At 33.5% G+C, this 19,520-nt stretch overlaps 1 pseudogene; it reads right to left on the bottom strand.

The window, feature by feature from the left end:
* Window positions 1-19,520, bottom strand: part of LOC149533042 (septin and tuftelin-interacting protein 1 homolog 1-like) — a 112,244-nt pseudogene that overhangs the window by 37,584 nt on the left and 55,140 nt on the right.

Raw genomic sequence — 19,520 nt, 5'->3', positions numbered from 1 at the left:
TTGTAACAAAATTTGAAAGGAATGTTTGTAGAACAAATGAATTCACTAGCAAAGTAATAGCTAAATTCATCCTGTTAAGTCTTGATAAAGCCTACAATTGGATTGCGATTCAACAATAGAAGAATCAAAGAAAATTTTACCTAAAATAAGAGGAAATGATTTTTTTTTAAAATGTAGGTGATTGCATGTAGAGAAAATTTATTTTTATTCTAAATAGATGAAAATTAGCTCCCACATAAGATACACAAGGAAAATAGAAAAACAAGATTCATTCCCTTGAACTCTATATTAGCTTGGCAATATGCACATTCTTTATGCTCAAGGATAAATCTTATGGAGAAAGTTTTAAAATAGTCTCAAATGGGAAAATGTGTTGAATATTATTCCTACTGTAGTTATTCTATGCATAATTACAATTAAGGTTAAATGTATATAGATACAAACAAGGAAGACCTATCATTGACAACTTTAAAATCCAAACTTTGTTTCTAAGAAATGTAACCATTACTAGTATGAAAAGCCACCAAATTTTGTTGGTGTGATTAATAATGCCAACTATTTGGACATAATTTGTCAAAGAAAAACATATAATCATAAAAATGATCTTTCAAACAAGTATGCTCTACTTGGGCCCCAACCCTACATACAGGCTATACCTAGCAGGGAAAATATTATGGTGACTAAACAATGCATAGTGAATCCACTATGATGAGTTAATTGACCCTACTATATTGGTCATCTTCGACAACATGTGGGAAACTAGCTTCAATTTCTTGAATAATGTGAAGAATTGCTTGGTAGACAATTTCCATTCTATCAAATGGTTGTTTCAAGAAATTAAGGCCCTTAAGGAAAAGAACAACCAAGACACCAATCAGAATACCCACAAGGTTTAGGAGACCATAGGAAAGAACACTACCCAAGTTTGTAACCAAAACATCCACAGTGGCCAGGACACCAGGGACAGACAAGAGGACAAACTCTCCTTGGTTAAACAAATAGTCTAGAAGTTCAAATCCATCCACCAGGTGCTAACTAAACTAATTGTGGACACCCTACACACTCTAAATGAGAATATTGGCAACTTGGGTGACTCTCTAATGAGAGTTGGCTTAGGTAGGGACATTGCACAAAAGAATGGGAAAGATTTTATGTAGATGGAGTTTGCTTAGACTGAAGCTAGGGACCAAGTGAACAAGGTAGACTAGGTGGAGATCTAGAATAGGAGCCAAGAAGGAGCAGATAGTCAGAAGGACAACAAAGCTGTAGAAACTTTGTAGGACCTAGAGAAGGACATCCAATAGTCTGCTTCACTTTTGGTTTTGTTCTTGGTTTTTGTTTTTGGCCTTTGCCTCCTAGCCTCTAACCTTTTTTTGGTTTTTGGCTTTTAGTAGCAGTCTCATGTTAGCTGGACTTTTTATTTTCCTTTATGTTTTGTTGTAAACTTTTAGGTTTCAGGATCCCTATAAAACCTATTTTACTTAATAAAAAATGATGCATAGTGAATCCATGTAAAATAAAGATCATAGATAGGAGTAGATAGAAAGTGGATATATTTTAAGACTTTTTTAAAAAAAATAGGGAAGCTCAAGGGTGTCTTAATATAGGGTGTTAACACTCACTCATTATTCCTCACACCAAATAAGTAATCCTAGAGATTGAGGAGCTAACCACTACTTTTTATGAAAGAGATATTTAACTTCAACCCACTTATTCTTATGCCAAAATAATTATACTTATTAATAGAAACATGATAAGGATTGAAAATGAACTACAAATCCAAAGCCTTGCACAAGATGGGCTTCTTGTTTTCAACCTTATGAAGCAGTAGTTGTAGATGCACATGTAATTTTTTTCCCATTGAGTAAGACTATGGTGCCTTCATCTTCAAAAAATATCTCCACCATTTGGGTTAGCCTCAAAACAAGATAAATATGTGCCAAATAGTAATTGAGGACTTAAATCAAATGTGTCTTTGAAACTACATTCTTGTTGACAACTACTAATTGAGGTTTGATAGCTCTTGACCGCAACTGTATTTTCTAGTTAACACATTTAAAAAAAGCATATCCACCTATTTGAAGCTATATATGTTTTTGCACCTTACCCTTCCTTTTGACATTCATAGTATCCCTTGACAATTTACAACAATTCCTACATCGATGCTCCTAAACCTTAATATTAGTGCCTTCTCTTGCCTTGTAATATCCATAGAGCATCTTGAAATGCAAGATTTTCTAACATTCTATTTGATATTATACCATTCTCTTATATGGAAATATGTGAAGCCTTCTATTTCACCAAAGGAAATGCATCAGGATACATATTGCACAAGTAATCCCTAAATGTCAAACATTTCTCCTTAACAATGATAGAAGATAAAATTATCAAGAAGAAAATAGAGTAATCTTATTGGTTCTTAATGCAACTATGAATCACTATTTAGTGCTTTTACCTTGGAAATAGTTCTCTGCCATGGCAAGCACTAATTAGTATAGAATATTAATAGAACTATAGAATAATTTATCATAGTTGTAACAACCAAAACTCATATGTTTTCATGATCATTCTTAAACAAATCTTGATTACTCTCTTATATTATTGATTTGGAATTATCATTGATTTTTGTATGTGGCATTCTTGGACTAAAATTGTTAATGTTACCTTTATATTGTTGATAGATATGATTTCTCTTTAGTCATTTGCAATGTCCCCTATTAGGACCATAAACAATATATTATGTAATTCTCCATGTCCACATTTGATATATCTAATTTTATCTTGTCTATTGATGTTCCCTGATTCTATAAGAGATATGATTGTATTAATATTCAGCATTGTAGTGATGTATTTGTGCATTACTTAGTTTTCTTCTTGGAATACTTTCCATGTCAGATAACTTTATTTTACATAAGGCTAACTTCTTATTAAAACATGTTATGATTTCCCCTCTTGATTAGGGATTAATTTCTTTAACATGTAACTATTGCTAAGGGATCCAAAGTAAATAGTGATTAAAAAAGTTTCCTTTAACCAATCATAATCTCTCTTTAAGAAATTTCAACCTTGGTGCTATTGATGATAATTTAGTTGGCTCAATTGGAAATTCTAGAGGAGAACACAATAAAATTTACAATCTCTAGATGATTGATACAACATACCACAAGCTTCCTCAATCCAAAGATTCAAAGCACTTGAGGAGTTATGTACTTGTATGTAAGATTTTCTTTGCAGTCAAAAGATAAGCTTAAACATATTATTGATATGCATGATATTCAAGGTTGACATGATTATATTTTAGGTCTTTTATTTAATTATTTTGTTTCATCATCATCTATGAAATATGCAAAGACAGGTTGTTGTAAGACCTACAAGCTTTCCTCAAGTTCAATTTCCTATATTTGAAAATCCTTCCTTTTGGGAGCACTTGGACACATATAATCTCTTTATTGATTTTTGCTATGAGAAAGTAGGGTACAATTCTACAAGATTAATACTCAATGCTTCTAAATCAACACAAGATCTTTATATTGAATTTTATTTATCTAGTAAAGACACATCCTAGCTTGAAGACATGAGATAATGCATATCAACAGTACTGCAAGAGAATTGAAGAAACAATTGTGGACATACCATAGGAAATTTAAAACATGTTTCCAAAGAGATAAGGAACCAAAATTCACAAAAAATGAATATGAACAGGGCACATATGTGTACTTTGATTTCAACATACTACATGATGACTACCAACATGGCTAGTATGATATTTTCCAAGTTTTGTGCTTTGTCATAATTTCTCAATGAATTATTTTGGGTAAATATGTAGGTTCTTGCTGCTACCATGAACAAAAATTTAGCGAGCTTCTTTGTAAGATTTTATTTATTGGAAAAATGACCATTAGGTGTGATTCCATAAATACAAAGCTAGTTGGTTGAGTAAGATTCTCGCTGAAAATATCTTATATTGCTTCTATATTATCTTTGTAGCATCTACATTAAGATACCCTTATATTTATGTCTAATTCAGTGCTAAAAAACCATGTTGTATTAGCTACAAATTACATATATATATATATATATATATATATATATATATATATATATATATATATATATCTGTGTGTGTGTGTGTGTGTGTGTGTGTTAGCATGAATGTATGTATGTATATTTGAATTTTTTTGATTCTACAAGGTCATTTATTTCTAAATACTCATAGTGCAATTTACACAAGGGATGTTATCGAACCATGACTAATAAAGTTATGCTACAAATAGGGAATGTCTTGGTGAGTTTGTACATGGTTGCAAATAAATTATATGATCTTTGTGAGGCTATCAGTTCTTTTCTATTTTTATTTTTTAAATTATAATCAAGTCCACTATAAATGCCAAACTCGATAGGTCCCAGTTGGTGAAAATAGTCATTTGAATTTCTATGAAAACCATGAAAAAAAACATTAAATTTTATGATGCTTGAATTTGTAAATTGTTGTTTGACAAGCTTGGAACTTTGAAAGACTTTTGGAGGAAAGTTAAATCGGATAAAATTATTACAAATGACACATTGTTGAAGTTATGTATAGTTAAATTGGCTAAAATTATAAGAAATTCTCAGATGGAGAGTTCCATGAAAATATCTAGCTATTTAGCTAATCAATGCTTATCCAATTCATATAGTGGATAAGAAGAGATGAGTTGATGAAAGCTAATCTTTATTGTTTAAAACAAAGCTACATTTACAGCCTTCAAAGCTTTGAACATAGATAAATTATAAGCCTTTGAATTACATTACTCTCAAGGATTACAATTTAGATCTTGTACTAATTGTCCATGACTTCTAATTGAAGAAAACTTCTAGAATAATTCCTCTCTCTCCAACCTGATCCTATAATTGGGGTTATCAATATAAGGTGAAGCATAGCCATTGTCTACCAAACTTTATAGTCAATTATTTCCTTTTTTTATAGGTTATTTAAAGCAATTTAACATAAACATATTATTTAGTTCTTTGTTACATTTATGAATTGGCACCACTTTTCCTATTACTAGGGATAACTTAATTATAGATAATTGATAAAAACTTTCTTTTCATGTGCCTTATTTTTATCAAATGCATATTTTTATCTTGTTTATAGACTACAGCTCAATAAATGTCAACATCAGGTGTAATGAACACTTTTAGTACCCATTTGAGCATAAGGAAGAGAAAATATTTGATCCTTTGGCACCTCCATTTTTTAAAAAGTGCGTATTTCAATTGATTGTGTTTTGTAGTTTTCAATAGATGTAATTTTTTAATGGGGTTTGATGTTTTTATTTAATGCAAAGATCTATTTTCTTGACATAAATTACATAATCATTTGTATCTTTTTTCTAAGAAGTTAGCACAAGAAATAATACTTGTGTGTGTCCAACATGCTCCAAATTATATTTTATAAGAATTTATCACTACAATAATTTAGATAAGTGTAATTCACATGAAATATAATTTTAAAATGCTTGAACACAAGAATTTAAAATTGTTGAATTTTTATAGATAAAGATTTAGATTATTGTTTTACATAATAACTAAAGATTGTGTTCTTTGAGAAGAGTATATCATGTTAAAGTGACCATGATCATGGTAGATCTAATGTTGGGAAGACAACTTTGTCATTTTTTTGCATTATTCTTTAAATGGTACTAGCTCAATGGAAGAGCACCTACTTTATAAGTAGGAGGATGTTGGTTGAATTCCATAGTGCCCTAATATGACCAAATATACTACCATATATACTACACAAAAAATACCAAATATACTTCCAAATTAATTACCAAACCAACTACCAAATATACTACCAAATTAACTACCAAATCAACTGCTAAATATACTACCATATATACTACTCAAAAACTACCAAAATTACCAAATAAACTACCAAGTAAAAATAATAAATGACTAAATCAATGACTTAATCAATGATTAAAATAGTTTAGTCATAAATTTGGTTGGGAGATAAATGTCTGACAATAAACTAACATTGGTCATGTGATCAAAATTAGTCACATATTTACAATTTTTAGTAGTTTATTTTGTAATATATTTTTGTTTTAGTACTAGTGCAACTATGCATGTATTTTCATAGTCTCCCTACGAGGATCCCAATATCTATTGCATAGGTTCACGGTCCCTTGTCTCTTAGGAATTTGTAGCAACTTTTCTTACTGCTAGAAGAATAACTTTAGTGAAGAGTGGAGTCTAAGGAGTTGAAGAAAAAAGTTCTTCTTCTATGTAAATGCCATAATCATGAGGCTTATTCTCATGCAAAAGCCTTTGACACAATGACATTACCTCTAAACCATGTGAAGGATGTTGAAGTGGCTCCCAACCTTGAAACAATCTTATACACAATGATAAAGAAAATGCAGATGCAATACATGACAAATTGCAAAAATTGTAGTCCTCTTGATATTTGGACTATAGATTCTCAAAGACACTTGCAAGTGATTTCAATGTCATGGTACCTACTACAAAAATTTCCTAGATTCTATCTAGTGCTCCTATAATATCGTCTAGGTTGTCTAGTTGTTGTTCTTGTTGTGTAGTCTCTTTTTAAAACCACTCCTTCTCCTTCTAGTATATTGCCACAAACTCTCTCTTGTGCCTTAATCTTTGATACAACTTCTGAATATTTGCCTCTACCATATCTAAAATAAAATTCACATTGTGTTTTAATTCTAGCATAGATGTTTGATCCTCAATATCTTTCATTTCAGCATTCAAGTTTTCAAGATTGGTCAACACCCTCACTTGCAGAGACTCCTCAAATACAATAGAGAGAGGATGAGTTGATGCACCTAGTTGAGACTTATACAATAAGTAATTATGTAGCTCTTTATTATAAGAAAACCTCAATAATGATTTTTATAGTATACTCTTTTATTTATGTCATTAAATAAAATGTATATGTGATATTTTTATAGAGGATTTTGAATAGGTTAAAGGGCCATGCCTTAGATGATGATACTTCAGCTGGTTCAAGCATGTCAAATGTTCTATCCTAAACTTGTGTTTTGATTGAACAATATTTTCTTAATAGCTCTAAAAATCTTTTTTTTTTATGCTCTAACAATATTATTTTTTAGATCCTAGCATTAATCCTATGTTCACTATGCCATCTGCTACAAGGAACAAAACTAAAGAGGTAATGTCAACTACGATTTCAAAAACACATTGGATGGTCATGGATGTGATTTCAATGCCTATAGGTAAGTAGATTCCCCTTTTTCTCTCTCATATTTTATATGTTTATTTCACTTGAACTATTATTTCTTAGAGGGCATTTTGTAATATTGGATTCATTTTATGTAGGAGGTGATGAGGACATTCCTAGATGTACTTGTGTTAGATGTACTAGAACACTAAATAATTTTGATTGATTTATCATGAGAAATGAAGATGGACTTCCCCTATGAGTAGCCCAACTTTTAGGTACTTTAGTGATTGACCCTTTCTTAAATATTTTAAATGTTAACGGGGAATTTAGATGTTGAGGGGGTGGGGCCAAATGAGCTTCCACCTTCACGTAGTTGGCTTGATTAGTAGGGAATAATAAACTATTCCCAAAACCAACTGAAGGTCAATATTAACCTATGATTTCATGAAAACTAACTATGTGAATCTCTTGGTTTTAGGTAATGTAGAAGGAGGCCATAGTTCAATATGCAACATCAATTCATATATATGTGACATCAGGTGGAGCTAAAAAGTGCAATAGGTTTGCATTTTTGTTAGAGGTCTTTAATTAGGTATTTTAAGTTATAGACCATCATGAACATTATATCTTTGACTCTTATAGGCAAGGGTAATGTCATTAGGATGTAAGAAAATCAAAACTTTCTATGTGTGGGCTTTCTAAGGACATTCTCTCGTTCATAGCAACTAGATTTCTAATGTTCATGATGATCTATAATTTTGAAAACTTAATAGACCTATTAAATAAATGTAAACTTGGTACATTTTTTCAGCTCCACCTATTGTCCATGCATATAGAATGCAACTGCATGTGTATTCTTGATTCAAAGTGGTAGAATCATATTTTGGATGGCACAAAAAATGATATACACTAGAAGATGGAAAAATGATGTCACTTTTCTAGGTCTAGAAACTTTTTTGTTATATTTTCTGACACTTATCCACATGAATATGAATGTTTTGTCACACATATCATTTAAGAACTTTTTTTTCATAGTTCAAGTTGAAATAGGTGTATTTTTTCCATTGATAATCTTACAGTCCCCAAATAGCTGAGATAGCCCACTTCACCAAAGGACATGTTTTACAAGGTACATATTCTAGAGAATATGTTTTTCATGGATGATGTAGGAATTCTTAGAGATGTATGTTCTAGAAGAACTAACTTATCAATTTTTTATTATTTGGTTTCTTTTTTCATGTATAATTTCATCATTTGATGTGAAATGGGAAAAACAAAAAATCTTTAGATACACATCATTTTGTTAATCTGACATTGGTTTTGACAAGGCAGTGACAAAACACTTAGTCATTATTCAAAAAAATTATAGTGTAAGCCAAGTCATCAAAGAAAGATGAGCAATTAGTGTGAGCCGAGTGATCAAATCATGTTGAGTATAAGTTGCTAGAAAATACAGGCTAAGTAATATACATAGTCAGTGTTGAGCACCAACATGGGTTGAGAAGATAGTTAGTGCTAAGTCACTCATGAGTCGAGTAAATAAAGTATGCCGAGTCATTTAGGAATTGAGTTACAATATTGAAGATATAGTGAATTTTGAGCATTTGAGACTTCAATTGCCAAGTGAATAGTTCTGGAAATAGTTGTTTGGCACAAAATTCTATGTAAACCATTTTTGGGCCAACTTAATGATTATTTTATGATTCTAGAAGATGGATAAAATGTATATTATGAATCCTTATGTAGTATATGCAACCAATCAAATTAAGGAATGTTCTAAGTGGAAAAATGGATCAACAACAACAATTGATTATAACCTAACCCTAGCCAACTTGTATTTACTTAAGGAGACAAATCCTAAACAATTTACAATGTGTGAAGGAAGAGAAGGAGACTCAAGAGTGATAAATTCTAATTGTAGAGAGCATTCATAGTGCCTATGTAGGTTGTGATAATTTTATGAATTATAGAATTAGTTATAGAGAACAAAGGAAAGTAGATAGAGGATATAGGAGACATATCTAATCAGAAGGATCAAGTACACACCAGGAAAGAGAAGATCTAACATCTAGCAATAGAGTTCTAACTAAAGGTTCATTGTGTTAAATCATTCTAACAAGTGATGCATAGAAAATCTCCTAACATAGTAGTCTTAGCATGCTTGTATAAGTCTCTTAACTGAGTACTTGTTTTATTGCAAGTTAAAGTCCTCTAACAAGGTATACTTTTAGTAGGGTGTTTAAATCCTTTAACATGGTGAGACTTAATAGTCTTTTAAATCTTTAATAGGGTAGACCATTTACAAGATAGATCATAGTTTATGGTCAAAATTCTTGTAACCTTAATTAGCTGCACTTTACAACTTCAATAGTGAAGATTTGTGGGTGTCATTCCCAACCTAGTTTTACCTTCTCATTAGAGGGCTTTTGGGTAAAAAATTTATTGTGTTATGTGTTATTTTTTTTGATTCTATGGATGAACATGTGTAGTTAGATATTTTAGTCTACATGCTAAATTGTGAGATGTATGTGTGGTATATGTTTTATGGTTAAATTTTTGAAGTACTGATTCACCCCTCCACCTCTTAGATTTTACTTTTCCATTGTTATTTCCAATAATTGATATCAAAGCCTTGTTCTATGGAAAGGAAATATTTGTAGCTTTGAGGAAAGATCTTGAAGATGGAAGTCTACAAGTTGGGAAAGACTATTGAGAACCAAAAGATTAAAATCTAGCTTTCCCTACACCAAATCATGGAAGCAAGAGATGAAATGCATCATTAATTAAGAAGAAGGAAAGAGATAGCTATTGAGTAAAATAACACTCACTACCTAGAGGAAGACACTACTAAATTTTTTGAAAATGGAAACTCAAGTGAGTTTGATGTAGTAATTGTAGATATGATGGAAAAGAATTGAGCCCTTGTAACGCCCCGCCAAGGGATCCAAAGAATTAACCCTAAGTTTCTCTAAGTTGGTAGCATTTTTTATTTTTTTGAAACATGAAAGTAAAACCATTCATAACTTAGTAGCGAAAGCAATAATGACATTCCACTGAAAGTAAACATAATCATACATAACAGGTTACATTATTCAAGGATACCTTAACATTGAATCACATCAAAACTAACTAATAATGATTCTATCTAATTCCATCTAACATCACACATAAAATAATAATGACAAGTCCAACATTCTTAATTTACATTTTCGATTGCTCGATTGTCCACTATACATGCCATAGGGTATGAAAGGCTTAAAAGAATATACATATGTGAAATAAAGTACATCATTATCCTAATTCTAATCCATGATGCAATAAAGTAAATGTAATCACGTGTCATACATGATACATCATCATAAAAGATATAAACAACCATCATAAAAGATAACCATTTATCACAAACATAATTAACTAATTGCACGGTTCCTCCCAATTGTAAATAGCATCATTAGACCATCGTGGGCCCTAGCCATCCCTCTATGCGTAACATTCCAAATCACTGAAGAGATTATCAGTATTAACATAGTAGGAATGTCACTCCTAGATCATACTACATCACATGTAGAAAGGAATCTAACATGCAAGATAAAGCATAAGATAACATTATCTAAAAGATGCAAATCACCAATATTTGTCCACCATCATAACCCATGAACAGAATGAAGTGCCAACAAAGAATGTATTAGCCATGGTTTCTTAGATTGATCTCATATGGTAAGACCAAAAAAGCACTACCTCCCAACCACGTGGAACCTAAATGGTCCACACCCACCGCGTTGAGGAGATAATCTCAAGTCGCAAATAGGCTAACAATCACATAGCACAAATACTCTCTAAGTCTAGGAATTCTAAAAGTATACTAACTCAAAGATTCAACACAAATTGACATCTAATCCCAGAGGCACACAAAGACATGTAGGGAACCTACTATGCAAGCAGGAAAGTGTCATCACACAGATCATACTAGAGTTACCCTGGTAGTCTCCCAATAGACCCTAGCCCCCTAGTGATCCCTATGCAGTGACTAGTATCCTCTCATACAAATGAGGCATACTACAGAATGCAAGGTCACAAACAAGCATTCTCTCTACTCCCATCCTAGTCTATACTAGCACTTGAGGCATGGGCAAGAACAAACAATTATGTTATTAAGTCCATTTAAGTTAGTATTAGGTGTAATGTTTGGACTTATTAAAACAAGTTACCATGAGTTACCCTAGTAGCCACTTAGGGCCCCGACCCCGATTGCAAGCCACTTCCTGACACTACAAGTAGATAACCTACCCTAAGCTCATGGAATCATAAATCACAAATCACCACAGTCCTCTACAAAGTGATTGGAAAATACCATAAGATAATTCACAATAAGAGCATCAAATCTCCATGAGCATCTGAAAAGCATCCATAGATAATCATGACCACAATAGTTCTCTATTGGAAATTGAAGGTATCACTGATAATCACAATAATCATTGGTTCTAAAGCCATCTATCTATCCTCTACTTGCAATGCATTCCAATCAAGAACATGTACAACATCAGAGATATACTTTCTAAGTATTGAAACATGAAAAAAATCATGAATGTGAGCTAGGCTGGGCGGTAAGGCAAGGTGATAAGAAACTGGGCCAATCCTCTCAAGAATCTCGAATGGTCCCACAAAGTGAGGTGCTAGCTTTATACCCTTTCCATATTAGATTTGACTCTTCTGCAGATGCACTCTCAAGAAAACCTTATCTCCCATAGCAAACTACTTATCTATCCTATGTGCATCAAGATACTTTTTCTGTCTATCCTGTATCGTAGTCATGTGCTCATGGATACGTACTACCTATTGCTTCATATCACAAAGCATCTCAGGACCCAACAAGATGTGATCCTCAAGGCTGTCCTAACTCAAGGGTGTATGACAAGGACATCCATATAAATCTTGAAATGGTGCCATGCCAATAGAACTGTGATACCCGTTGTTGTAAGAAAACTCCACTAGGTAGAGATAGTCCTCCCAATGTGTCTACCTATCCATCACATACTTCCTTAACATATCTTCAAAAACTTGATTCACCCTCTTTGTTTGGCCATTTGTCTCTGGGTGATATGGTGAACTAAAATTGAATTGTGCTTCGAGCTCATGCTATAATGATGTCCAGAATGTGGATGTGAATATAGGATCCCTATCTGAAATGATCTTTTGGGGAATACTGTGAAGTCTCACAATGTCACACATGAAGACATTAGCTACATAAGCTACCATGTAGGAAGACCTCATTGGTGAAAAATTTACCACCTTAGTCAACTGATCAACGGTGACCATGATAGCATCATGATGATGAGTAGTCATAGGTAATCCTACTATGAAGTCCATAGAGATGATGTCCCACTTCCATGAATGAATGAGATTTGGTTGCAAGAGTCCTACCAAATGTTGATGTTCTGCCTTGAATCTCTAACACTCAAGACACCTAGCCACATAATCAGCAATGTCTCGCTTCATCCCAGACCAATAGAAAAAATGTCACAAATCAGCATGCATCTTCTTGATGCCTGGATGTGCTGAGTAAGGTGTACGATGAGCTTCTTCTAGGATCAAGGTGCGAAGCTCATCCAGTAATGGCACATAAATCCTTCTTGAATGTCTTAAAAGACCATCAAACTCTTGGATGTAGCCTGTAAACTTACCCTCCAAAGGTCTTCCTGAATCAATTTCTCTGCACACTTCCTAGTACCAAGAATCTATAGGAAGTTCTTGAAGAATCCAACTCCTCAAATCAACACTAAGAGTCATAGATGATATCACATGTCTCTTGTGACTCAAAGCATCTACATTCTCCTTTCCTTGAATGTACTTTATCTCAAATTCATACTCACATAAAAATTTGATCCATTGCCTTTGGCGAGCATTTAGATTAGGCTGCATAAAAATGTACCGAAGACTGAGATGATCACTATGTAGCTTGAATCTATGCCCCAACAAGAAATGTCTCCACCTTGTCAAAGCATGAACTACTGTTGCTAACTCAAGATCATGTATAGGATAATTTAGCTCATGATCCTTGAGCTTGCATGATTCATATGCAATCACTAGTCCATTTTGCATCAAAACCGCTCCAATCCCTTCTAGGGAAGCATCTGTACACACCATGAAATCACCTTCTAGATCAGGTACTGCTAAGATTTGTGCATTGGTCAAAAGCTCCTTAAGATTCTGAAATGCTTCCTCACATTTCTCTATCCATAAAAACTTTTTTCCTTTCCTTTGAAGGGAAGTGATAGCATGCATTATTCTAGAGAAGTTTTGGACAAATCTACGATAATAACTAGCTAGACCCATGAAAATAAAAATCTCTAACACATTAGTTGGTGTAGGCCAATCTACTATTGCCTAGATCTTTGCAAGGTCTACATAAATGCCACAACCTAAAATGACATACCCTAAATACTGAATCTCTGATTTGAAGAATTCACACTTAGCTGCATTAGCATAGAGTTGATTGTCTTTTAAGCATTGTAAAACCAATCACAGGTGTTCCTCATGCTCCTTTCGAGACTTAGAATATATCAATATGTCATCAAGGAACATAAGTAAAAACCTTTCAAGATAAGATTGAAATACACCGTTCATCAAACTCATGAAAACTGATGGAGCATTAGTCAGCCCAAAAGGTACCACTATGAACTCATAATACCCATAGAAGGTTTGAAAGGTAGTCTTGTGAATGTCAGCATCCTTAATGTGAAGCTAGTGGTATCTTGACTTAAGGTTGATCTTGGAGAATATTGTAGCTCCCTTGATCTAATCAATCATCAATCCTAGGTAGAGGATACCTATTCTTTATTGTCACCTTATTCAACTATCTGTAATAAATACAAAGGTGCAAAGAACTGTCTTTCTTTTTCACAAAGAGCATTGGAGCTCCCCATGGTGACACACTAGGTCGAATGCTCCCTTTGGCAAAAAGTTCTTCTAGCTGAAGATGTAACTCACCTAATTCCTATATAGTCATGTGATAAGGAGCTTTAGAGATAGGATCCACTTCTAGAATCAGATCAATACTGAAATTGATGTCCCTTTTTAGAGGCATGCCTAGAATCTCACTTGGAAAAACATCTATGTACTCCTGTAAAATTGGGTGATCTAAAGTCTTCCTCATAGGATCTTCCTCATCAAAATTATTTACCATAACCACAAATATCTGACATCCCTTATGGAAACTCCACTTCAATTGCATGGCAAAAATCATCCATAGAGATATAGGCCTTAGTATCCCAACAATCTTCACATCATTCCCTTGGTTATCTTGACACAATATAATCTTCTTCCTACAATCTATACTAGCTCTATGAGAGCCAAGCCAGTCCATACCCAAAACCAGATCATAGGAACCAAGGGGTATAACCCGAAGGTCAACTACAGTATCAAATCCTCCTATGCTAAGCCCACACTTATGAACTATAGAATCTATGGAGACCTTAAGGCCCGAGGCTAGTTCCACTTGCCAACCATGATCTTGCTTCACTACAACTAGCTTACAATTAGCAACTATAGATGGAGAAATAAATGAATCTATAGCACTTGAATCAAACAACACTAAAAGAGATATACCTCGAATAGCTCCCACGATTTCAACCACTATTCCCTAATGATCTGCTTGAAGGTGATCTACTATTGGAAACACTCTATGAGCTCAACCTGCATCCCCAAATGTAGGCTCGGATGTTGTTGGCCTAGGTCCTGAATACTAAGGTGCTTGCTATGGCTAGTGAGCTGCAAAATGTCCAACCTACCCACATGAAAATCATCTTGTACTTCTTTCAGATCCTCTCCCCATAGATGGTGCATTAGATTGCTAATGGCTATTCCTGCTAACAAAAGACTGACTGCTCTGAGCTAGATGAGGGGGCTGATTTAGTTTATTGCGCTAAGCATTGTGGTTGTTGTTGGAGTTAGAACCTCCACCACCATCATAAGCTTGAGAGTTTGATCCCTTCTACTACTGTGTCTACTGAGACTATTGTTGATACTATTTCCCCTTAGAAAAAGGAGGCTTCCTATTTCCACCTGAGTTGTAGTTTCCCTTAGATCCTAATGCTATAAGTGCTCCTACAAAACCCCCCTGACCAAGGTTGACACTTTGTTCTACAAGAATGGCTTGTCATACTACATCCTTGAGGGTTTTAGGCTCAAATACCTTGACACCCCCAATTATACAATTGTTCAAACCTCTAATGAAGTGCTGAGTCAACTGAGTTGAATTGTCATTGAATCCCAAAAAGGACATGAGCTCCTAGAATTTGTGCTCATACTCTGTTACAATCATAGAATACTGCCTGAGGTTATGGAACTCATCTGCCCTTTGCTGCTTCTATTCCTCTGGTAGGAATCATTCATGGAAACTCTCTAAGAATAGCTCCCAAGTGACACTATTCATATCTATGCCCAGCTTCTTTTCTTGAATTGTCCACCAAGTGGCCCCAAAATTCTCCAAGTTGGTAATGGCGAATCTCACCTTAACATTACTATCAAAGTCCTACATAGAAAAAATCCTGTCAAGGGCAATATGCCACTATTTTGCCACATATCTAGAACCTTGCCCGCTAAAGGGCTTGATCTTAGATCTCAAAAGGTCCTTCATCTAAGTAGATACAATGGATCTCTGTTGATCCTTCTGAGGGTTCCTAGACCTAGGTCTATGCTCTTGTTCTAACTAATGTGCTTTATGTTGATCATGAATAGGGTGTAGGCGATCAAGGATGGTCTACATCATCTATCTCAAGTTAACCTCCTCAGACTCAGCTTGATCCCCTCTATGGCTCTCTTCTTGCTACCCACTAATGTGCTCTCCTCTGCTCTCTTCATGATCAGGCCCTCCATGGATAGACTCATGGACACTGATAGATCTACCACATCCATGACCTCTTCCATATCCTCTACCATGACCTCTAACATAAGACCTTGTCCCATATACCATCCTACAACAATATCCGAGATAAAAAGTACTATTACAACCATAAGGCATGCTACTTGTATAGCATAAAAGGCACAAGTTTACAAATAGACTAAGTTCAATTTTTAGTATCGCCTATGTTTAGGTTAAAATAGATTTTTTAGTTTTGAAAGCTAAGTGTTGCATATGCGAGTAATAATTTTAAGTTCTCTTTTTGTTCACCTAGTTTCAAAGTCCTAGTTTGTTCCAAAATACCCAGAGCTCCCAATGTAGAAACTCGAGCTCTGATACCAAATGTAACGCCCCACCAAGGGATCCAAAGAATTAACCCTAAGTTTCTCTAAGTTGGTAGCATTTTTTTTTTGAAACATGAAAGTAAAACCATTCATAACTTAGTAGCAAAAGCAATAACGACATTCCACTGAAAGTAAACATAATCATACATAACAGGTTACATTCTTCAAGGATCCCTTAACATTGAATCACATCAAAATTAACTAATACTGATTCTATCTAATTCCATCTAACATCACACATAAAATAATAATGAAAATTCCAACATTCTTAATTTACATTTTTGATTGCTCGATCATCCACTATACATGCCACAGGGTATGAAAGGCTTAAAAGAATATACATCTATGAAATAAAGTACATCATTATCCTAATTCTAATCTATGATGCAATAAAGTAAATTTAATCATGTGTCATACATGATACATCATCATAAAAGATATAAACAACCATCATAAAGGATAACCATTTATCACAAACATAATTAACTAAGTGCACGGTTCCTCCCAAACGTAAATAGCATCATTAGACCATTGTGGGTCCTAGCCATTCCTCTGTGTGTAACATTCCAAATCATCGAAGAGATCATCGATATTAACATAGTAGGAATGTCACTCCTAGATCATACTACATTATATGTAGAAAGGAATCTAACATGCAAGATAAAGCATAAGATAACATTATCTAATAGATGCAAATCACCAATATGTGTCCACCATCATAATCCATGAATAGAATGAAAATAGATGCCAACAAAGAATGTATCAGCCATGGTGTTTCAGACGGATCTCATATGGCAAGAGTGAAAAATCACTACCTCCCAACCATGTGGAACCTAAATGGTCCACTCCCACCATGTTGAGGAGATAATCTCAAGTCCCAAATAGGCTAATAATCACATAGCACAAATACTCTCTAAGTCTAGGAATCCTAAAAGTATACTAACTCAAAGGTTTCAACACAAATTGACATCTAATCCTAGAGGCACACAAAGACATGTAGGAAACCTACTATGTAAGAAAGAAAGTGTCATCACATAGATCACGCTAGAGTTACCTTGGTAGTCTCTCAATAGACCCTGACCCCCTAGTGATCCCTATGCGGCCACTAGTATCCTCTCATACAGATGAGGCATACTACAAAATGCAAGGTCACAACCAACCATTCTCTCTACTCCCATCCTAATCTATACTAGCACTCGAGGCATGGGCGAGAAAAAACAATTATCTTATTAAGTCCATTTAAGTTAGTATTAGGTGTAATGTTTTCACTTATTAAAACAACTTACAATGAGTTACCCTGGTAGCCACTTATCGACACTACAAGTAGATAACCTACCCTAAGCTCATGGAATCATAAATCACAAATCACTACAGTCCTATACAGAGTGACTGAAAAATACCAAAAGATAATCCACAATAAGAGCATCAAATCTCCATGAGCAACTAAAAAGCATCCATAGATAATCATGACCACAATAGTTCTCTATTGGCAATTGAAGGTTTCATTGGTAATCATAATAATCATTGGTTCTCAATAAGCAACCAAAAAGTATCTCAAAGTGATACTGATCAAAGACTCCAAAAATGGTTGAGTCAAAGCATTTAGATAAACAATTCAGTCCCATCAAGTGACTGGAAAGTAATCAAATAAAACTGATCGATAACTCATAAAAAAGGTTACATAAACCACAACTTACACAAGAAGACTGAAGACAATATCAATCAGCATGCCATCACATAATCATGGTTGACTTAAAAAGGATCGAGATCAAAAGACATCCTCATGACATCACATTCATAACCCTCAAGCCTCTGGTAGATGTCCTATAACTGGTCAACAACTAGTCAACCCAAAACAAGTAGCATAGAGAAAACACAAAATGCAAGAACATGTTTGGGTTTGCTAAAAATTACATATTTGACTTAAGTGTAGAGGTCTTAGTTTTCATTTTCAAATTTAGATATCGAATGGAGAAATTTATACATTTCACCTAACCCATGTATTTGTTTGATAGATAAAAGTTTCTCCCTATACCTCTTAGAATTCAATTTTCTATACATTATACGTTATTTTGGTAATGAATTGTCATTTTTTCAAATAACTCAATTTCTTCTCTTGAGAATCCCCCCAAAATAATAACTTAATTATTTCATTTATAACATTCTCATTAACCTTAATTACACTAAATTCTAATTAAGTAAATTGATTAATTTAAAAACTATATTATTTATTTAAAATCTTGAATATTAAAATTTCATTTATATATATATATATATATATATATATATACATACATACATACATACGTACATACATACGTACATACATACATACGTACATACATACATACATACATACATACATACATATATATATAAAACTATATACCTATATTTATAATATTTATAATATTTAATAATATTAATCACATATGAATCGAATCAAAAAATCAAATCATGTCATAGCTTTTAACCAGCACAGATGTACATACTCAAGCCATGTTATCGAAGTCGTGGTTGATGCGACAGTGTCGTGCACTGAAGGCCGCTGCCGTAGTCGGCCCTACGACCACAGTTGTAGGTACGACTAGATCAGCATCTGTTAGGCCGACGCTTATATATACAAAGGGTGGGGTGGGTTGGAACCCCTAGCCCCCATTACATTTATATATATTTTTTAATTTTTTTTTTATATAAACATTTCAATAATGTTTTCGCATATGCGCTTCTAAATAAATTTATTAAAATGTCTGCGACTATGTCATTTTTAATATATATATATATGTATATATATATATATATGTGTGTGTGTGTGTGTGTATGTATATATATGTATGTATGTATGTATATATCTATATCTATATATATATATATAGATATATACATACATATATATATATATACATACATACATATATATACATACATATATATATTATAAACTAAGAATTCTCCCTATAAAATATTTCTTCTCTAAATTTACCCATTAATTTTTTTAAAAATAGGTTTATCCATACGAATATGAAAACCCTAGCCCCATAGTTTCCTTAGATCTATGCATATGAGAATTTCTTATATAGAA

Source organism: Cupressus sempervirens, chromosome 10, assembly GCF_028749045.1.
Source record: "Cupressus sempervirens isolate cs-2001-9-10 chromosome 10, ASM2874904v1, whole genome shotgun sequence".
NCBI classification, from domain to species: domain Eukaryota; kingdom Viridiplantae; phylum Streptophyta; class Pinopsida; order Cupressales; family Cupressaceae; genus Cupressus; species Cupressus sempervirens.
The sequence above is the reverse complement of the archived record's forward strand: the minus strand, read 5'-3'. Positions and strand labels throughout refer to the sequence as shown.